General features: G+C 39.0%; 1 long non-coding RNA gene across 1 annotated transcript in view; it reads right to left on the reverse strand.

The window, feature by feature from the left end:
- Positions 1–20,082, reverse strand: part of LOC144246053 (uncharacterized) — a 60,690-nt gene that overhangs the window by 18,146 nt on the left and 22,462 nt on the right. The window contains exon 2 of the long non-coding RNA XR_013339704.1: positions 15,680–15,811. This is a non-coding gene — a long non-coding RNA (uncharacterized LOC144246053). The remainder of the gene's footprint in view (positions 1–15,679; positions 15,812–20,082) is intronic.

The following is a 20,082-nucleotide window of genomic DNA, read 5'->3' on the forward strand; positions in this document are numbered from 1 at the left end:
AAAAGCTGCCTGAATCATGAAGTGGACCAGTTTGGGCATTTATTTTGTTGTTATTAAAAACTAATGTGGGTAGTCATAGTCTTCATTTGCTAAGATTCAAGTACCGTGTATAGTCACCAGACACACACAAAACTCCAGGTCCCAGGCCCTCCTTGGTATTTAAACTTCATCCCTCTGAAGCCTAATGTTCCTATTCACAATCAGCATCTCTTCCCTGACCCAACCTGGCCAAAACAACCTGGTTTCTCTTTTTCCTCTTCCTCTGCTGTGCTGAACAATACATGCACCTCACTCAGTTTTGTCCCCTTCTCAGCTGTGTGACAGTCTGCACTAAATTTCTCCTTCCTGACTCTCAGCCTTCCTTGTCATCCTTTTTCTCCTTTAAAATCTTACCTTGGCGTTGGCCCCTACTTTTGGATTTATGTCTATTCTGAAAGGAAGACATATCCCATTTATTTTAGAAATATCCCATTTATTTTAACATGCAAGCTCAAACAGTCATAAGTTTGATCTAGGCTGCAACAAGCAGAATGTGGGCTCTTTTAATGCCCCCAGTCCTGAAAAAATCACTCTCTATGCTGCATTGCAGCCCAGCACATATATGAATTTCCCACCACCCTGGAATGGCTCCTCATCCTCCACTATCTCTTGTCCTGTCTGTGAAAGCTCTTCAAAGCTCTATCCTAGGTGTCATTTTCTGTATCTTATCCTCAGGGAGCCTCTCCTCTTCACACTGATATAACTATTACCTTTAGGTAAATGGCTCACAAATCTGCATCTCAATACCAAAGTGATCTCCCTCAGTTTAGCACTACACATTTAATAACACTTCTGATCTGCTGCCCTGGAAGGATGACTATTTGTTTAAAACTAAACTTTGCAGTTATTACTGAGCAGCTTGTCTTTTTCCTTTGATGTTATTTCCTTTTATGTTATATCCTCTTCTCCATTGCCATTAACAGCAAAATTCTTCCCATTTCTATGACTTCAATTTCCAATACCTACTTGAAATACCTACTTTTTCTACCTGCCAGTGCTAGAATATTTCCTGCCTTTCAAATTCTCCTCCTGTGGTGGGTTCAGTTCAATAAAAGAAATAAATTCAGACAATACACTTGTCCATCTTGATCTACTACAAGGATTTTCTTCCTCCACTCTTCATTGTTTCTGTCTTTTTGGACCAGTGATGAACAGAATGATACAAACACATTACACTCCCAGAACCTGTTGCACTTAGATATAGTAATCACTTCACAGAAACTTTAATTACATTAAAAAATAATGCAGCAGCAGTAATAAAAATTGTTACTCTATCTCCTCTCTGACTTCCCTTCCTGTACTGCTGAAGTTTCAATTGCTGCCCCATTATACCAAAGTTCTATGCTAAAGTTGGGTAAAAGCTCTCACTTGCTGACTTCTTGCAGGGCCAATGATCCTCAATGTGACATTTTAAAAAGCAACTTTGCCTTGTATTGAAAAATCTCCTCTTCAGATTTGTGCCTGACTCCCACTCCCGTTCCTAGATACAAGTTTTCACAAACCTTTTTGGACCCTTGATACAAATCGATCCAGTGTGCCCAGAAGAAAGGACAGAAAGAGGGACAGACAACAGAACTACAAACATGCCTATTTTTCCCTAGAATAAGAGAGAAGAAATTATTAATGTACAGATTTACACAACTTACTTACACTTGTAGTTCCTTCAGCTTATTTTCAGCTAAACTAATTACAATGGAAGAAGCAGCAATCATTGTATTGAACCCATCATATTTATGTTTCAGATCTATTTTTCATGAGACTCAAAACAAAGGAAGGAGTGACATGAATGCCACTGATGCAGGATCCTCTGCCATTTAAGAAAGGGAAGACACACCTGTTTCCTCTCAGCATTCTCACCAATTTCTCCACATGCCAGAGCCACCATTTGTTAGGGGCTGCTGCTGCTCTGCCAACAGCAGTAAATCAGCAATGCCATGGGAAGCTTCCTAGCATAGAAGCTCAGCAGCGTGAAGCAGTTGGTACCCGTGCCAGGAAATTCTCCTGCCTCCAGGCCAACACAAGCTGCTGATCTGCAGCCTCTGTTCTCCACAACAGGACTGTCTGGCACGTTTCAGTCTCCAAGAATGTCAGGGTCTTCACCTAAACCAAGATTACAGACTGCACTTCTATGCCTGAGATGAGTTTTATTAATGTTCTAACATCCAGCAGTTGAATACATACAATTCTGCTTAGGCATAAATAGAGTTCCAAGTATAAGTAACATCTGAAAAAAGTAATCTATTTTCTTGCTATTTAGCCAAATGTCATTGACTTCCAGAGTTTATTAGATTTAGTGGCATCTTCCAAGAAAAAAGAAAATATCTCATTACCTATCTTGTAATTATTTTAATAGCTATTTGGGACAAATTTGCAAGAATTACAGCTTTTGTTTGGAAAATATTTTGCATATGGATTTTTTTTTGTTTGTTCATCTTGACAGACAGATGTTCACTGTAGATCCTTTCCAGCTGGACTATTATATTCTGTTTTGTCTTTTATTTTAACACTCAAGAGAAGTATTGAAATGTGAACTCTGGATCTGGTCCTCCTCTAGTCTAGGGTTGCTCCCTGCAGCAATCCCCTAAAAATTCTCTTTCCTCAGAATAACAAGAAGTTGGCCTTTCTGTAAACTAGAGCTGGAGTACAAGAACTGAAGAAAAAAATTATTTTAAAGAATTATTTTTTAACTTCATGAGGTGGAGGATCCTCATTTAACAAAGCTGAAGAGTACAGCTGAATCAAAAACTGAAATATTTGCTTGTCTTTTCATGATAGGAGCATAGAAATAAAGGAAAATGCAATGGAACTAACATTTATGGAAGTTTGCTCTGTGAGGATAAGCACCTAAGAGTGCAAGCAAATATTAATACAGTGGTTGAATATACCTCTCTAACCCTGATGAGCAACAATACAAAACCAGGAAATGCTCTAGGCAATGTCTATGCAAAACCCAGATCAATTGCTTGTATCAGTTAAAAACCAGAGATACATTTAAATTAGTGCCAGTTTGTGAGCAGGCCTTTGATTGAATTCCATTTGCATTTCATAGAGAAAAACAAAGGCTTTCTGGACCTGATTCTCCATAGACTTGCACCCAGGTGGCTGCCTATACCCTTGCATTGCATAGCTTATCACTACAGAGTGGCTCAGTATCATAAGTATTTGCAGTTCCTTGTGTGACTGGAAATATATTCCTAAAATACATAATACTAGGAGGAAGGAAAGCTAGCATCCAGAAGCCAATCTGTGTATGTGCCATATTCTCCTCTTGCCTTTCCTTCTCCACTCCTCTCCTGGGACTGCAGCTAAGCTGCTTCGGGCTGGACATGCCAAAAGGAGCAGACTTACTGCAACCATCACATCTAAACTCATGGCCTGAATTTTCTATTTCCCATAGAGTACAACTGTTCTAAAACTACCTGAACTGCACTTAATTTGCTCATCTTTCATCCTGCCAGTATTATACCTTGAAAGGCTCAGGGGTTTTCAAGTAAATTTCAAGTGGCCTTTCCCCCTTTTCATGCATTAAAGGCTGCCCCTTATTTCTCCTCTTTACTTTTCTCTCACCTGCTTGTGAACAATCACTCCAGCCTCAGCCAAGCACACAGAAACGAGCCCTGAGCCAAGGCATATTTGCCTTGGGTCAGGCAAACAGGGTCTGTGTGGCCACCCTTGGCCTGGGGCAGGATGAAAGGCTATCCCGGCCCCATCACGGTTTGGTGACACCCCAGTCAACCCTCCCTTCCTTTGGGAGCAATTACAGAGAGTCACCCAAAACTGGCTACAGATAAACCTGTTTCCATGAGCTGAGAGAGGCTGCTTTCTCACTGCTATTGCCAGCCAGGGGCTGTGTACAAGTCACGAACGGGACAGGACTGCTGTGGAACACGTCTCGAGCTGTTTATTTCTTTAGCATCAGTCTCATTACATGGTTATGACAATGGGAAGATGCCAGCAGCACATCCAGGCAACAGACCAAGAACTTAATATTACAACTTACTTTATAATGTTTTTGACCAATCACACAAAGCAAAAATATATTGACAGTAGTTCTATCCAATCACTATAAATACAAGTACCTTTGGTTAAAACAATGCTTGCTTATTTCGAATGCAATACTTGCTTGTAAGCCTCAAGATACAGTGCACAGAGCTCCATTATTAAGCTTAGAACTTCCTAATATCTCACCAGAGATACTTTTCTGCAACTTAGGGAGTTATTCTACCCAAGTGTTAATATACAGACCATTGTTCTATTTGTCCTTTCTTTCTACTTCTTGTATAATTTTATTGCTGACAAATCTTATAGCTACTGCTTAGTTCTAATCACCATCCTGCTGTCTCTGAGGCCTGCCTTTTGCAACATGCCCAAAACCCTCTGACTTTAAGGAATCCCACACACTGCCAGCACTCAGAACCAGTTTTCTGCTGTCACTTTCCCTGGTGGGAGCCCAGGGTGCTGTCACAGAGGGAAATCACCCAGAACTTTCTCTGGGTGTAAGACTTGGCTTCCTGGCAGCTAATCCAGACTAGGCAGTAGTTCATGAGTGGTTTTTATCTTAAATAAAGAATGGGAGCAATTATACTTGTGTGTTTTCACTTTTGCTCTGTTAAGGAGTAATTTCAACTTTCTTTCATGGTCTCCTTGCCAACTCTGCACACTGCGCAACAGTTAATCCAAATCCTCCTAAAGACATCAGCTGGTGGCTGAATTCAATGGAAAAGTAATTTAAAGAATGGATGAAGTTTATAGAGACAACAGCTGCCCAGACAGTAAAGGTAGAAATGAACATGCTTTTAATGGCAGTGGAATAAATCTGTTTTAGTAAAACATGGCTGCCAAGCCTTCCTGTCAGTCTACACAAAAACATGAAGCAGCCCTGAGCCCCGCTCCTCTGTGTAGGATGTCCTCTCATCATTCATTGCAAGGTTCATTGCAAGCTACTCCTGGCTCCAGCTTGGAGAATGTAGCTGTCAAGTGCAAAGAGAGAAAGCAAAGTGGAATTTGCTTATCCAAGTCATTTTCCAGCCTATAGCCAAAAGACAGCATCTGGTATCATCCAGTATGCTGTGGGACAAAGGCAAGAGCTCCACATGATGTATTGTAGAGTTCCACACAGCACATTTCACTCTAGTCTAACCAGAAGGAGAGGGACTGGGTCTTAAACTGGACAGGAGGCTGAAGCCTTCTTTTGATCAAAAGAAAAGTGTCTATCATATCAAATCATTCATTTCTTCCTCTCACATTAGAAACCACCTTAAAAGCCTCAGTCTTATAGCTTAAATCCTTTGACTCAAACCTAGCTTGTCACCCGCATCCTTGCCATAGGAGAAATGTGCAACCTTGACTGAAGCTGTCCAAGGAAGAGCTGGGCATTGGTAAGGAATTGGAAAGCCCATTCTTCACCACTGGAGATGAGGACATCAGGCAAGTGTGGGAGCTCTGCCACCTCTGTGGCATGGGGCCAAAACTTATACCTTCTCTCCTGAGCCAAAACAGAAAGCAACTCACACATTATGGATGAGTGATGGGGAGGAGAAAAGTCTATTAAAATTGCTGATGTTGTTGCCTTGTCTGTGTGATGAATACACTACAAGTCTGGAGATGGGGAAAAAGTGGTTCTGATGATCAGTTACTTGAGTGTTTGGTGTAAACCCTTCTGAGAAGAGGAAAAAAGCTCTATCACATCACAACATCAAATGGAGTATCACTTAAGAACACCTACCTCATGTTAAGGAAACCAAAAAAGGTATATTAAAATTAAACCAAAAGATTATAAAGATTAATCTCAAAACACTCTTTAGCCATTTTCTCTTATTTTTTTTATTTCAAGCCCAATAACCTTCTTTGAAAGAAAAATTAACTTATGGTTCCTGTACCATCACTAGAATCATGGGGGAAAATATGGAAAAATAAAAGAAGAGAAATAATTTCAAAATCTCATCTTATTCATTGATTGCAAAATGGTCTTAGAAACTGGATAGGCCACTCCTCATTTATACAACTACATCTTTAATTCGTAGTAATACTGCCAGTATTTACCAATGCTAGGCTTTTTCAAGTTGTTTAAAGGTTAGGGGTCAGGTAATACACTTATTGCATTTACAAATAAAACTTTCAGCCATATTGTCAAATATACAGGATAAATTCCTAGTTTCTGTAATTCTCCGCCCCCGCCCCCCCAAAAAAAAAAAAAAAAAAAGCATACTCCTCTTTTCTTTCAAACTGCTTCATTGTCCAGGTTATCATTTGGTAAATAGGCTCTAAATTTGTAGAAACCATTAAATAAAAATTGCTAGTATGTAACTCTGTCATAATTTATATAAAAAAACATGGCTATTTATACAGCAATTTATATGCCCAGCAGGCAAATTCAAAGATAAAATGATCACCTATGCACAATAAAAATAATCTGGATTTAAGATTAGAAGAGAGCAAGGGTCACCACATTTTTCATTGCTGTAAAAAAGGGATGTTATTTTTGTCCCTTGAAATATAAATTAGCTTAGTAGGCCCAACATGTGAAATACCTTCTGGACAGAACTGACTTCACAAAAAGATAGATGGATGGAACCACTGAGTTCATAATCATACACCCACTTTTGACTCCTCTCCATAGCATGTTCTACTTAGGAAAAGAATGCAAACTGCAAATTAAACCCTCACTTATCCTCAGCAACCTGACAGCCTGGCCCGAGAAATACCGCCAAGTCTGGCAGCCGGGACAGCGCTGTGCGCATCGCATGGAGGTGTGAGGAACGCAGCCCACCCCGGCTCATCCCACAGGGCACAGCTGCAGGGGGAACTGTACACAAAGAGGGGAAACAAGGGGCTTGGAGGGGAGGAGGTGAGAAGGGGCTTAAAGCAAAAACTGGAGATACTTTGGTTTCCTTCATATCCTGCTGCTATTTCAGCTGAGCATTTTTCATCGCCAGCTTATATGAAAAGCATTTTTTTACCAAAATAGTTTTCAGATGACGGAACGAATCTCTTGATTGATGAAATTAAAAACTGGTTGTGCAACTGAGTCTTTTCAAGCATTCTTCATCACCATCCTTTAAACCTGCCCTTTTTGCATTTTCAGTTTACAGCACTTTTGCACAGGGACATAATGAGCTGGAGGGGAAGGTGTTCTATCAATGAAGTTCCAATGAAGTTTCTTCCAAGCACTTTCACCCTCCTTATCTTTGTTTAATTCTTCAACTTACATAGCCCCAAATATTCTCACTGCCTTCATGCCACTTCGTTTCTGTGTGGAACATCAAAACCCTGGATACCTTGACCAAAATTCTTTCCTTTAGACCTTTGGCTTCAACTTTATCAGGAGCAGCAGGTCCCTGAACCTGACAGGGAACTTTCCTAGCCTAGAAACACTGTCTGAATAATTAATATTTCTCTCCTCTTTCTATGGTCCCTTTCCACTCTATGTTATTCCCATGATATACAGGTGTACGTGTTCCTTCTCAAATTTACAATAAAATGAAAGGATCATCCCAAGCTTTCCATGTATTTACAAGGGTGTTAAATATCATTCTTCAAAACTGAGAAGTTACAAAGAACTGAGATGCTGTATGAGCAAGTTTCTAAATCTAGGTCCAAATTTGAACCTTGCCAGGAGCCATCTGGCTGAAGAACACTGCAGGGAAGGCAAGGAGCAATTCCACCACCACGGGGCACAACTGCTCTAGCAAAACCACAAGAAGACACAGCTTGACAGGCAAAAATGCTGTTCTGCTGGAAGAATGTTTCTTTTCAGGAAACACCTGTCAGTAAATTTATTATTCTGCCTTTGTACAAGCATTTCAATTGCAAGGAATGAGGCAGCAGGTCTCCTGCCACAGCAGATCATGGCAGCTGCCTCCACTGCTGTCCTGTACGAAGCACAGCTTAGGGAGGAATGAGTTTGGATGGAAAAACAACAGTCTGAGCAGCACTGTTTGAAAGCATAAGTGTTTTGTTTAACTATAACATAAGTTGCTTGCCTTTTTCAGCTGCTCACATCCTTTGCTTAGAGAAACCACGGCCAGCTGCTCCATAGTGGATCTTACAAAGGCACCAGAAGGCAAACTTTTGGAAGATACCACTCTAAAGTCAAAGAAAAAACATAATCAGAATTTTACTGATGACTTATGAAAGAAATAAAAATGTCTCCAATTCAACAGTTTTCCAGCACTTGAGTATTCAATTTCTAGAGTAGCATTTATCTCTTAAAAAAAAAAATTCTTAGTATCACAGTACTCATATATTTGTGTAAGATATTTTATGCTATAGGCAGAGTAATCTATGCTCCTGATCTGCTGAGGGTGATTGAGACATCTCTATAGAAATCATACGAAAAGTTTTAATCAACTAATACTCCTTTATCTTATTTCATACATCTGGTAGTCTTGATTCAACAGGCAAATTCAGACGAATGGAAGAGCTGCAGTAAACCAAGTCAATATTTGCAGGATTGTTGTAAAAATAGGGTACAAACAAACATACAGATGTAAAAAAAAAAAAATAGGGAAGTTTTAAAACAGTAGCAAGATAGCAAAAGCCAAGAACAAGATTTCCTTATTTCAATTACTTTTAAGAGCCTCAGAATGTGCACGTGAAGCATAAATTATCAAAACCAAAAGTCAAGGTATTTCTCATCCTAACCCAAAGAATAATGTCCTTGAATAATCATGCTGTAGTACAGTCAGTCATGAAAACCACTTGTTCATATGTTGGGAAAAATTAATCAGACTCTCTACATATTCTGGAATAGAGGCTTCTTTTAATTGAAAGATTTGATTACTTTGGATTTTAGCCTTTCAGATGTCTTTTCAAAATGTAGATCAGTTTTCCTTTTTCTAGAGACTAGTATGCTTTTGCTTCAACAAGCAGAAAAAACATAGTGAGAGAAGAATTACACTAAAGGCACAACACCATATTACTGGGCTTTATTCTCAAGTGACACAAATGAGCACTGATCCATTGATGCTGATGAGTTACACACTCCTACAACACTTAAAGATCTGGCTTCTTTTCTTGCTGCCTTCTTGCTGTCACTTTTTGAATCAGTTTTGTTTTGGGTCTTCCTTTCCCTCCTCCCCGCAACTAAACTGCCTAAATATTCAACTATGACCAAGCGTGTAAGAAAGTCAACTTTTTTATTTTATATCCTCAGGTTTTCTTTTGAGCTGTTAACTATTACAGCCCAGTGGAAACAGCAGGCAAAAGTCTTCACAGTCCTATTGGTTCTGTAGTTTATTCTTTAGCCTTTCAGTCTGAGAAAGATGATATGAAAATATTACATGAGTTAATACTCAAACCCAAGAACAAATCAAAGATAGCAAATACATCACTAAATCTTAGATGATGTTCTAGTGATATAGTTAGGAACGAGAATATCCTAAAATACACTAAGCTTCCCCTTGAAGATGGGACAAATCTGTTTATTCCTCCCTTTGCTGTTTTTGGAGCATCATCTTTTCACTTGGAAGAAAGCAGATTCTTTTTCTTACTTGAGATCCTTCACGAATTACAGGAAAAGGTTCCCACATTAGTTAGATGTGCTTTTCTTGAGATCAGCCTGCAAAGTGGAAAATCTGCCTGACTATATGTTAAAGACATTTTGAACCTTGCTTCCTTCCCCTTGCTCCAGTACCTAGGTCAGAACAGATTAAATGTTTGGAACTCCATAGCTAAATCCTCGTCTTCTACACTGTGTAAAGTTTCCTTCAGGTCTTAGTAGCTTTCAAACTCCATTCCTGGTAAAGGAGAGGTCCAGAAAGTGTTATCTAGGTTGGTAACACAAAATAGCATGAGCTAATACTCTGTGGACAGTGCATCTGCAAGGTGTATGAACCAAATGCACATGGGAGAGATGTAGATGAAACAGAGCTGAAACCAGAGTCAGTGGAAGGAATTAGATTTATATGCCCAGACAAAGCCCTCTGCACTTCAATGAAAGCTTCTCCCACAGTGTCTGCTCTGCCTCTGAAGACATCTCAAACACTGTCTGAAACCTGCTGGAAAACTGGCTCTCAAACACAGCCTTAGCACAAACTGATTCAAGTCTTTGCTACCATGATCTATTCATGTATATCAAACTGTGCACCCCTGTGAACAGAGGACAAATACCTAAACATTCTTATAGTAATAATTAATTGCTAAATTTAGGTAGGGGTATTTTTTTCTCTGAAGTCTGTGTTGCTTTCTAGGATTACTGAAACTAAATTTCCCTTGACACCACTCAAAAGATATCCCAACACCACAACCCCATGTAGGAGAAGCAGAGGATTTAAGATTATAGGATTAGGATGTTTTTACTGTTCTAATTCCTTCTTCATCAGTAACATATATATATGGAGATTCACCACAAACTATTCGCTGTCCTAGTTAAAAACAGGGGTTTCACTCCTTTTTCACAGCAGGGAGGTGTTCACACTGTTGGTGATACTAACAGGCTCTCTTGTTAGGGAAACCAAGAACAGGATAAGCAAAAGGTCTGAGACACTGACCTCTATAGTTTTCTTTTAGTCTCTTTGGATTAGAAATAAAGCAAAACAAAACAAAAAACCACTAAATTGGACAGCAGCTGTATTACATACAGAAAGGGGACTCCTCTGTATGGAAGTTCTGAGCATGCAAGGTTTTATTCTTCTTCATCTTCAACAGACATCACACAAAAAATGTTGAGATTTATAAGAGAAATGGGCATTTTAGGAAAATTGCCCAGATGCTTATAAATAAACCAGTGTTATCTGCAGTATTTTTTAAATTTTCAACCATGCAATGTCTTATAGTAGGCAAAAGTCCCAGACATGGTTATTCCATAATTTTCTTAGCTAATAAATATATATTGCATATAATATATAATTTATTATATATAAATCATATATCTATTTAAAAATCTGCCGAATTTTCAAATTCAAAACCAATATTCAAAGACAATGTAACTTAGAAGCTTAAGAGGACTAAGGAATACTCTGAAGTACGAGACAATTTGCATTGTGGCAGTTGATGTCCAAGGATGCCCACTTAAAAGCAATATAAAGTTTTGGTCAGTATTTTTTTTCTTCCAGTAGCTGGGAAACAAAGCACAAAACAAATGACAAGTAAACATTCAGCCACAGGAAGCCATTAACAACAGTGGGCACCAATTAGGGCCCAGCAGGTATCCTTTACACCGCCTGGTGCTCTAGCTCCTCCTCAAATACTTTGGCATAACACTCACAAACTCAGGCTTAGGAAACAACAGGCTGTTTCATTTACTCTGCAATTTGTAGCCACATATTCCTGCTGATAGGCCCATAAACCTGTTTGTAGTCTTCTTCTGTTTCCCTTCAAGTTTGTGTCATTAGAAACTACAATTACTGTCTGTCCAAAGAGAATACTCTTCAGGAAAGAAAATAAAATTGAGATACTGTGATCCTTTTCCTCTTTGTCTCTCTCTCACTCCTTTTCAACTTCACTCTTGGAGGAGAATGCATAACACAATGGCTGATGTCAGGCAAATGAGCTCACTGAGAAAAATATGTGTGAATTCTCAGATTTTTGCAACAAGGACATTATTTTTTGAAATCACAAATTTTCCAGTTGAATAGAGGGAAAAGCACATTGTTCTCAAAAGTAAGACAAAGTTTAAGAACTAAAAAGAGTAAATAATTTATACTACTTCAGCCAAAAGCATTGTACAAAATATATACAGTCTGAAATCCTTATATCAACTGTAAAATATTTTGCATCTCCTATCAAAAAACCTCAATAAATTACCCAGGCCTTTTAAAGTCACTCACAGATTGTGCCTTACTTCTTCCCTTAGCAAGCACAGAGTCTTACTGAAATGTGACACAAAATAAAATTCTCACCTTTACACTGAGATTGTAAACTAGAAAATAACAAAGCAGGTTACAATCTGCCAAACCAAGATTTTACCAGCTTGTCACAGTTTTTCTGAAATGAAAAAGTACTTTCATGGCATTATAGCACTGCAAAAAGGAGAGGAAAGTCAGAGTCCAGCCCAGGCAACAGAGAGATCTTAGTGTTGTGATATAAAACAATATGGGTGAAACAACACACTCAACACCACTAGATCAGCCTTTGTCTTACAACATCCACAGCCAGGGTGCTCTCCTGTGCCATACCTGTCACCACTGCCAAATGCAAATTAACCAAAACTTCACCAGCTGAAGTTTGAGAGTTTCTTGATGCTTTTGGCATCACAAGACAATGAGGAAAGCAGATCAAAATTGTGCTAATTCCAAGCTCTCCATGTTTCTCTTTCATTTTCTTCACTTTTAATCATTTTCCACTTTTTTTTGTAGTTTCAAAAAACAAATCAAAGCAAATATCAGCAAATGAGTAATTTACTTTCCACTTACACTAAATGTTAAATCCCCACTGTCTTTTTGCAAAGGTGTGCTTAGTTTCCTAGCTCTTTGCTCTCTCCATTGCCTCTGCTGACAGATCTCACTGAAGGTCCCAATTCCTGCTCCTGCAGCATGACAGAGCTGTGCAGCCTCTGCATGCAACAGCCCCACAACCAGCACTGAAAATCATCTCTGACAGAGGGATAAACTCTACAACAGAATGCCCAAAACACCTATCCAATGAGTTTTGAGGCAAAACCAGATATATACCTTGAGCCTTGTGTCATGTGTCTCGGTACTGCCATACAGATATGTGGTATAGAAGTGTCCTTATCATGCCCATAGATTGGCAGCATAGAATCCAGAAAGATCACTGACAAACCAGCCACAGTCCCTGTGTGTGCCCAGAGCTCACCTGTCTGGTGCCCATGTCAAGAGAAGTGTCTGGGAACCACTGAGGGCTGCAGCAGTCCTGGCTCCTCACTGCTGCTGCTCGGCAGCTCAGCACTTCAAGGAGCCTATGTGGCCACCAAAGTAGAGAAATTCAGTGCCTGTCTGGCTCCTCTTGGCTCAGAAGGCAACCAAGTGCTGAAGTTCCACACCACTGTTTCCTGGCACACTGGGCCAGGAGCTCTGTGTGACAGAAGTGAATGAAACAATCCAGGCACTGATACTCCCCAGCAATACAGGAAAACAACATGTGAGGAACGTGAGTACACCTGAGTACAGGGAGGCAAACCAGCCTGCCCATTTGCACAGATCTAGACTTAGCAAAGAACTGGACTGAGTGGGCTCTGCTTGTGTGCTGCTCCATGAGTACATGTGAACTCCAATCTTCCTCCACAGCTAAAATACTATTACTATTGTGGACATTTACAGAACTTTCAGAATGAAGTTTATTTGTTCCATTTGAGGTTAGTCCAGACTGGCCTTTCCCAGTACCACACTGATTGGGGAGTTTCACCCATTACAAAGAAAGCTTCCCTGTTCCTCTCTGGGAAGGGAGCAGCTGTGCCTGTGTGACTTACCTGCATGCACACACTTCAGTTTTGTCTCGATAATTCTCAGAAATTTGGGACAGAAAATAACACAACTAAGTACTGATCATCTAAGTGCACACAAATCCATACACAAAATGCCAACTAATAACAAAGGTGTTATATATATAAGATCAATCCTTTCAGCACTAAGAATATATCTTTGAAAGCTACATCTTATACTCTAAGGCCAAAAGAGGCAGTGCCCTTGCTCTACAGCCACCTAGAATTCAGGTGGATTGTCCAAACCAGTCATCTAGACTCCTTCTGTAGTCAAGCAAGAGAGATAAGTGTCTCCATGTTGCCATTTATCCCATTCTAGGATAGGTGAGTAAAACAGGTGAGATGAATCCCTAGCATGGTATCTGCTGGGGGAGGGTAAGGAATTACTTCCTAGATTACTCCCTTAGGAGAGATACTTAACTTTTAGCAGCCAATGCTGAGAGGAATTCCATGCTACAAGATTAGGGAGAATTATAAAGATTCACACACTTGTGAAAATTCCCATTATATTGGGCTTACAAAGAAAGTAAAAATTTAAATTTCCCATGTAAAAAAAACCATCTTACACTCTCATTCAAACTGTAGATCACTATGTCTGTTATAGTCAGAGATCTGTGGAAGTTTCATGTGTTTTCGTAAAGAAATAATGCTGTTCTATTTTCCCAAGAAAATGAAGTTCACATTTTGAATGTTAAGAAATTGTCTGTTGCAAACCTGTTAGCCATTTAAATATGACAGAGATACACAAAAAAAACTTGAAACATTTAGTGGGAGCACATTACCAAGTAAAGAACAAATCTGTCAGTGCTGCCAAAGAGGAGAGGTGGGAACATGCCATCACTCCTGAGATCAGAAATGAAACTTAACCCAAAGAAGGAACTTGCTTAGCTCACTGCTTCCATTCACCTGACACTGCAGTGGCAGTCAGAGACAAGAGTTTTTCCACATCTGCTGTTCTTCAGGAGTTCCAGGTTCTGTTCAGGTTTTGCACAGCATCCATGCAAACAGTAAGAACAGCTCCCATCAGCAGGATCCCTCAATGGTGTCTCCTGCACTACTGCATCCAGTGGCACCGTTTCTTCTCCATGCCAGCTAAGTGTGTCTTAGCATTTACTGCCTATAAATGCAGGTCATTCCACACAGGCAAATATCTCAGAACAAAAACCTGCTCAGCATAACTGGGCACAGTTTACAAGTTCTTTTAAACCACTAATAGTTACATTAAATAGGGGGAAATATTTAATATTTTGATAAGATTCACACCTGGCATTCTTGCAAGGCTAGTTCTTAAAGAAATTGAAAAATTCAGGCTCGTACTAGTAATATATATCATCTTCAGTCAGTTTCTCCCTGCATGGAAAAAACAATGTGGTACTTCACATGTCCTGAATAAATTAAACTTAGAAATAGGTTGAGAAAGGGGCAGACATTGCATTTACTGTTTTTCTCTCTTCCTTCTCTACTATCCTTTAGGATTTTCCCTTCTCATGTCAATTATTTACAAAGTGGGGAGAAAGCATAAAGACATGATTAAATTACATTATGATTAAAAGTGGCTCTAAATTCTAGAAGTCTGAGCCCCATGCCAGCAAGCAAGTTAAACATAGATATGAGATCTGCCTTTCTCTGCATTTCTGTGGCCAGCATCTTGAAAAGATTCACAGATATCTACTAGCTCTGTATTATATTCAAGTGTTGAAAAGCAGCTGTCACAGTCACAACTGAAACACCACCCTACACACAGTGATTCACATCTTATGTTCCTTCAATGCTGTCAACCCTGTCATGCTAACAATCCCATGGAAATTCAAAATGGTGAGGAGGGGAGCAAAAGCTTTCATTTCCCATTTACTTTACAAGCATTTCACCTGTCTTGTGCTGGAGTCTGGTGCTGCATTCCAGTCATGCAAGCACCGGGAAGGCTGGGGAGGTGTGAAAGGACAGTAAAACAGAAGCACCAGGAGACACCAGGGAGATCATCAGGTCACACAGCAGAGTTTTACAGACCCAGTCTGTAACCATGCCAGCTCACAGACTGCCAAAGCCTGCCCTTCTGCAGGAGGGAGAGGAGCAAAGCAGTGGCTCTACGGGATACACCCGCTCGCTTCCACTCTCCGTAACCCATCTCGTACGCCCATTCCCACACGGAGCAGCTGAGAGATTTGAGTTCACAAAGGTGCTGAATTTGAAGCATTAAAACATCTCTTTTGGTGCATTGCTTCACTGCAGAAGTACTTTAGGGGGGTTTTCTTCTACTACCTGCTACGTCCAACAGAGAAACAGATGCGGGTGCTCCATAAGATGAGAATCCAGCTCTCAGTTTCTCCTGCAGTCACTTTCCCCCTCTTCCTCTTCAGTATTCTCCAAATTCTTTTCTTCTGAAGAAAGCATCTGAGAAAAAATCCAAAATTACCATCCTTTAGTCCTACACATTTTCATTTTTTAATGGTCTATCATAACCAAGCCTGCAGTCTTTAGGATATTTTTATTTTTTTGTTCAAAACAGATAGCTGTTGAGATTAAAAATGAGTTATTATCTGGTAATATACCAATGAATTGCATACTCAAGCTAAAGATTTTAAGTTTTACAGACTTCATCAGTACAAATTACTCCAGAGGGCCAGGAGTTTCACACCTCATACGATGCATTACGGACACACTGAGATTAATGAAATGATTGGAATCTGGGAGCACATCCCTGTCCACATCTGCATTAGCACAGCACAGAACAGAGGAAGCTGAACCTGCAGAATAAAAGTCACTGCTGAGGACCCAGCACCCACCCAGGTTTTTTTTTACTCTACATACTGGAGCTACCTCTGGTATGGAGCTGTGAACCAAAGCACCCACTGGCAGCTGGCACACACAAGGCAAAGCATGTCCATCCATCCATCCAACCTCAGCCCCACTTCATGGTGGGAGCCTCCAAGTGCCAAAGGAGAGCAGCTGGAGGCTCACTCCAAAGTAAGTCTGAGGTAATTAGCTCTAAAGACTTTTGCTTCATAAATATTAAAAATAATATTTTAATGTATCTCAGGTACTTCCACTTTAAAATGGTTGGCATAAAGCAAATTTAAAGTTTCTCAGCAGCCATGGCCACTTAATTAAATATGCTTACTTTCATCACCCCTGCTCTTTTCATGTTCTACACCCAAACCACTCCACGCCATGCAGACATGCCTGCAAATGAACATGAGTGAAATTAAACATCTACAGGCTTTTACAACAAAAAAGCTGAGTTATTCCTTTCTGAAAATGTAGTCTCTTTCACAGGTAAACCTTGGGCAGAAAATAAATTGTTCATTTTTATTTTTAAATATAATTTAATTTCCATACTTATATTAAATCCATGTATATAACTCACTGTGGAAAACATACAATTTAAACAAACTTTAGATACTAAAAGAGAACTTGATCTATTGTTTCTTTTAGGCATTGAGGCCCTCATGACACAGTGGAAAAGCTACAAAAGTTCAACCATCTTGTGTGTGCAGGTCCAGGTAGAGGAGGTCTGCATTTTCCAGGCACCCATGTGTTTATTTGACATAACATATAATGGGAAATCATGCTGTGGAAGCCCTGAGCAATAATGTGCGAGGCACTCCTGTAAAAAGAAGCATTAACATACTTTTACAAATTGTTATGACAACTTAGTAATTGGATACAGCAACTTTTCCAGACCTATTGGCACATGAGTGTGGGAAGAGCTTGCCTGGAGGCTGCTGGTTCTGCAGGACAGTAGCTGCAGGCAATTCAGGGAACACTTTCACTGGCAGAATAAAGGGAAAAAGTACTTTGGAAAAAAATCTCAAAGAACATAATATAAACCGTTTGAGCAACATAAAGCTATTGGAAACTGGACTGTTACATTAGATTTATGTAAACAACATTAATAACTTCAGCTTCCATTACCAAATGAAGGTTTGCTTAACCCTCAAGCTTTAACAGAATCACCTAAGTTTTTCTTAAAAATTCTTAGCAGTTCATGAGGCACATTTGAGACTAGGCAACAGAAAAAAGGGTGCATGCAAGGATCTATCCTATTCCTTCCCCACCTGCAACTCTCAGCTCTTGCTTAAACTAAACAATGAATTTTAAACTTTTTCAAAACTTTTATTTCAGTTTAGTGTGATTTATATTAATTCAATCTAAATCCATTGCTTACTAACATAAGCTAAACAGATGGATTTCTAAATTAAAATGACTGCTAAAGACAAGGTTTTTGCACTGCAATATCAAAGTCAGTATGAAACTGACTTTAGAGTTTTGTAGTATACATAAAGCCCTAAAATACTCAGAAACAAGTATGCTACTATTGTTCGTATAAATAAAACTTGCAACACAGAGCAGCCTTTGTAGACCTTTCTTAATAAGATTTTGATAAAATACAAGTGAAAATACTCTCTGCTCAACATTTCCCTAACCTTTACCTATAAAGAAAAAAATAGCCACAGATAGATCAAAACTTTTCACATTGATCGATACTTTACACAAGACAAAAATCAAGATTCATATGTCGTGATTAAAGCAGTTCTCTCCCAATGGTGACTGTGTCACTCCAAAAATAATTCAATGCAGTATTCCCCTGCTAAGTATGGAGAACAGTGTTTCCTTTAGAAGAGGAAATTCTCTTAAGGAAGTTGTTTTAAGCTAAATAAAAGTTCAGGATGAAGCCAGCAAAAGGTGTGAAGGATTTCTCTTTGATTTCCCAGCTTGTGTATTTGTGCTCAGACACAGACTACATTTTATGCACATATTAATAGGATGCTAATAAGCCTACAACTCTGCTTTGACAGGGACCTGTAGAGACAACCTGATATGTGGCACCAGATATAATAGCTGTCTTAAGCAGGAGATTTATTTCCCTCTCACACAGGGGGTCAATCAGACAATAAATTTTTTAATTACAAGTTCAGATGAAAATGTCATGCAAAGTTAGGCTCTTAATTTTGCTGTAATGTTTCTCAGTTAAAGTAAACCCTCGAAATAGAACCCAAACCTTGGAGACTAGCTAGGATCAGCTTTTGCTCTTCACTGGTAACCTTACAAGCAAAATGAGGCCACTCAGTTGCAAGCCCTCGTAAATTACCAGGTCACAAAAACAATCCTGGTATCAAAAGCACAGAAATTGGCAGCATTTATTTCAACAGCTTGCTGCATCCCATGGAAAACCTGGAGGAAGATTCTGTCTAGCTGTAAATTGCAGATATATTTCAAAACTAAATCTTCATTAAAAAAAACACTGAAAATTTTATAAAAGTGATAAAAATAATAAGAAAATATAGTAGGTAAGACTAATCTCAACCATGTATCTATCCCAATTTCTATTTACTATTTAAAAAATAATCCGGAAATTACATCTATTATAGCTGGTGACACATATCCTTAAATTTAATTTAACTACACATTCAAGCAAGGCTGCCATATATTTTCTCTCCTAAACATTTTATTTTCACCATTTCATTTTGGGGATTTTTTTCATATTTCTTGAACAACAAAAATAAAAACATTTTTTTCATCATCAGACATTAAAAAAAGGTCTTCTGTTTGAACAGCACATGAAAAATGGAATCAAAAAATTAAAAAAACCCCAACTAAAACAAACCTACAATGCACAGATTATTTTAATTTTAATTTGAAATAAAAATTCTGGAAAAGTGTGATTGTTCTTAACCTGTTGACACAGAAGCTTCTCCCTTCTATTAACTGTTGCTTTGATGAAACTTAAAAAATGACAACAAGAAGTTTTGTTGTTGTTTAAAATATATATATATATATATATATATATATATATATATATATATATATATATGTCTAAAGCATTTTAAATTTAAAAAATATATAGACATAGATATAGATGTAGATATAGATATATATTTTTCAATATATTTTTATTTTCAGTCTGGTCAATTGACCAGCATGTATGCTGGTCAATTTATACTAGTACATTTATACTAGTAAAACTCTGTCAAATATCTTCTGCTATCCTGGGATGATTCTCAGCTTCAAACTTCTTTCTGTCATTTCAAAAGTCAGTTACTTCAGCCATCAACAAAAAAAATGGACAACTGTCACTCATCAGTTGCTCTTATCTGGCAGAAAAAATTAATGTAGCCTTTCTATTTCTTAATGTGAAATAAATGAGTTTAGTTCTGAAATTACAGAGTAGCTTATTAATTTGAAAGCTGCCTAAATGGGATTCACCTCCTGACATTTCTGCTTAGGGAGTTTCATCTGGTCTCTTGACCTTCTCCTCAAGGGAATGAGGAGAGCAGAAGCAAAGTGCCACCCAAAGATGTCTCATGCCTGTAGATGGTTCAAGATGCCCTCGTGTCTGTGCAACTGACTTCAAAGGGCTCTCACAAAAGTGACCCAGGACATTCTGAAATGGGGCACCTGTGCTGCTCCGAAGGGCTGTTCCTCACTCACACAGCTGCAGCTCACACAGAGATGTTCTTCTGTAAACCTCACCTGCCCATGTGATCTCTGTGCTGGACATGAGTCGCTCACCCTCCTCACAAAGCTGGAAATTCGGCTTTGAGAACACAAGCAGGAAGGTCCAGAGCTTCAGGCAGCTGCTTCTCTTGCAGAGAGAGGAGGTCTAGGGGACCTCCACAGCGTCTTGAAGGCTGTGCCTTGATATTTGTGTGTCTGGTTACAGT

The sequence above is a fragment of the Lonchura striata genome, chromosome 3, assembly GCF_046129695.1.
Source record: "Lonchura striata isolate bLonStr1 chromosome 3, bLonStr1.mat, whole genome shotgun sequence".
Lineage (NCBI taxonomy): Eukaryota > Metazoa > Chordata > Aves > Passeriformes > Estrildidae > Lonchura > Lonchura striata.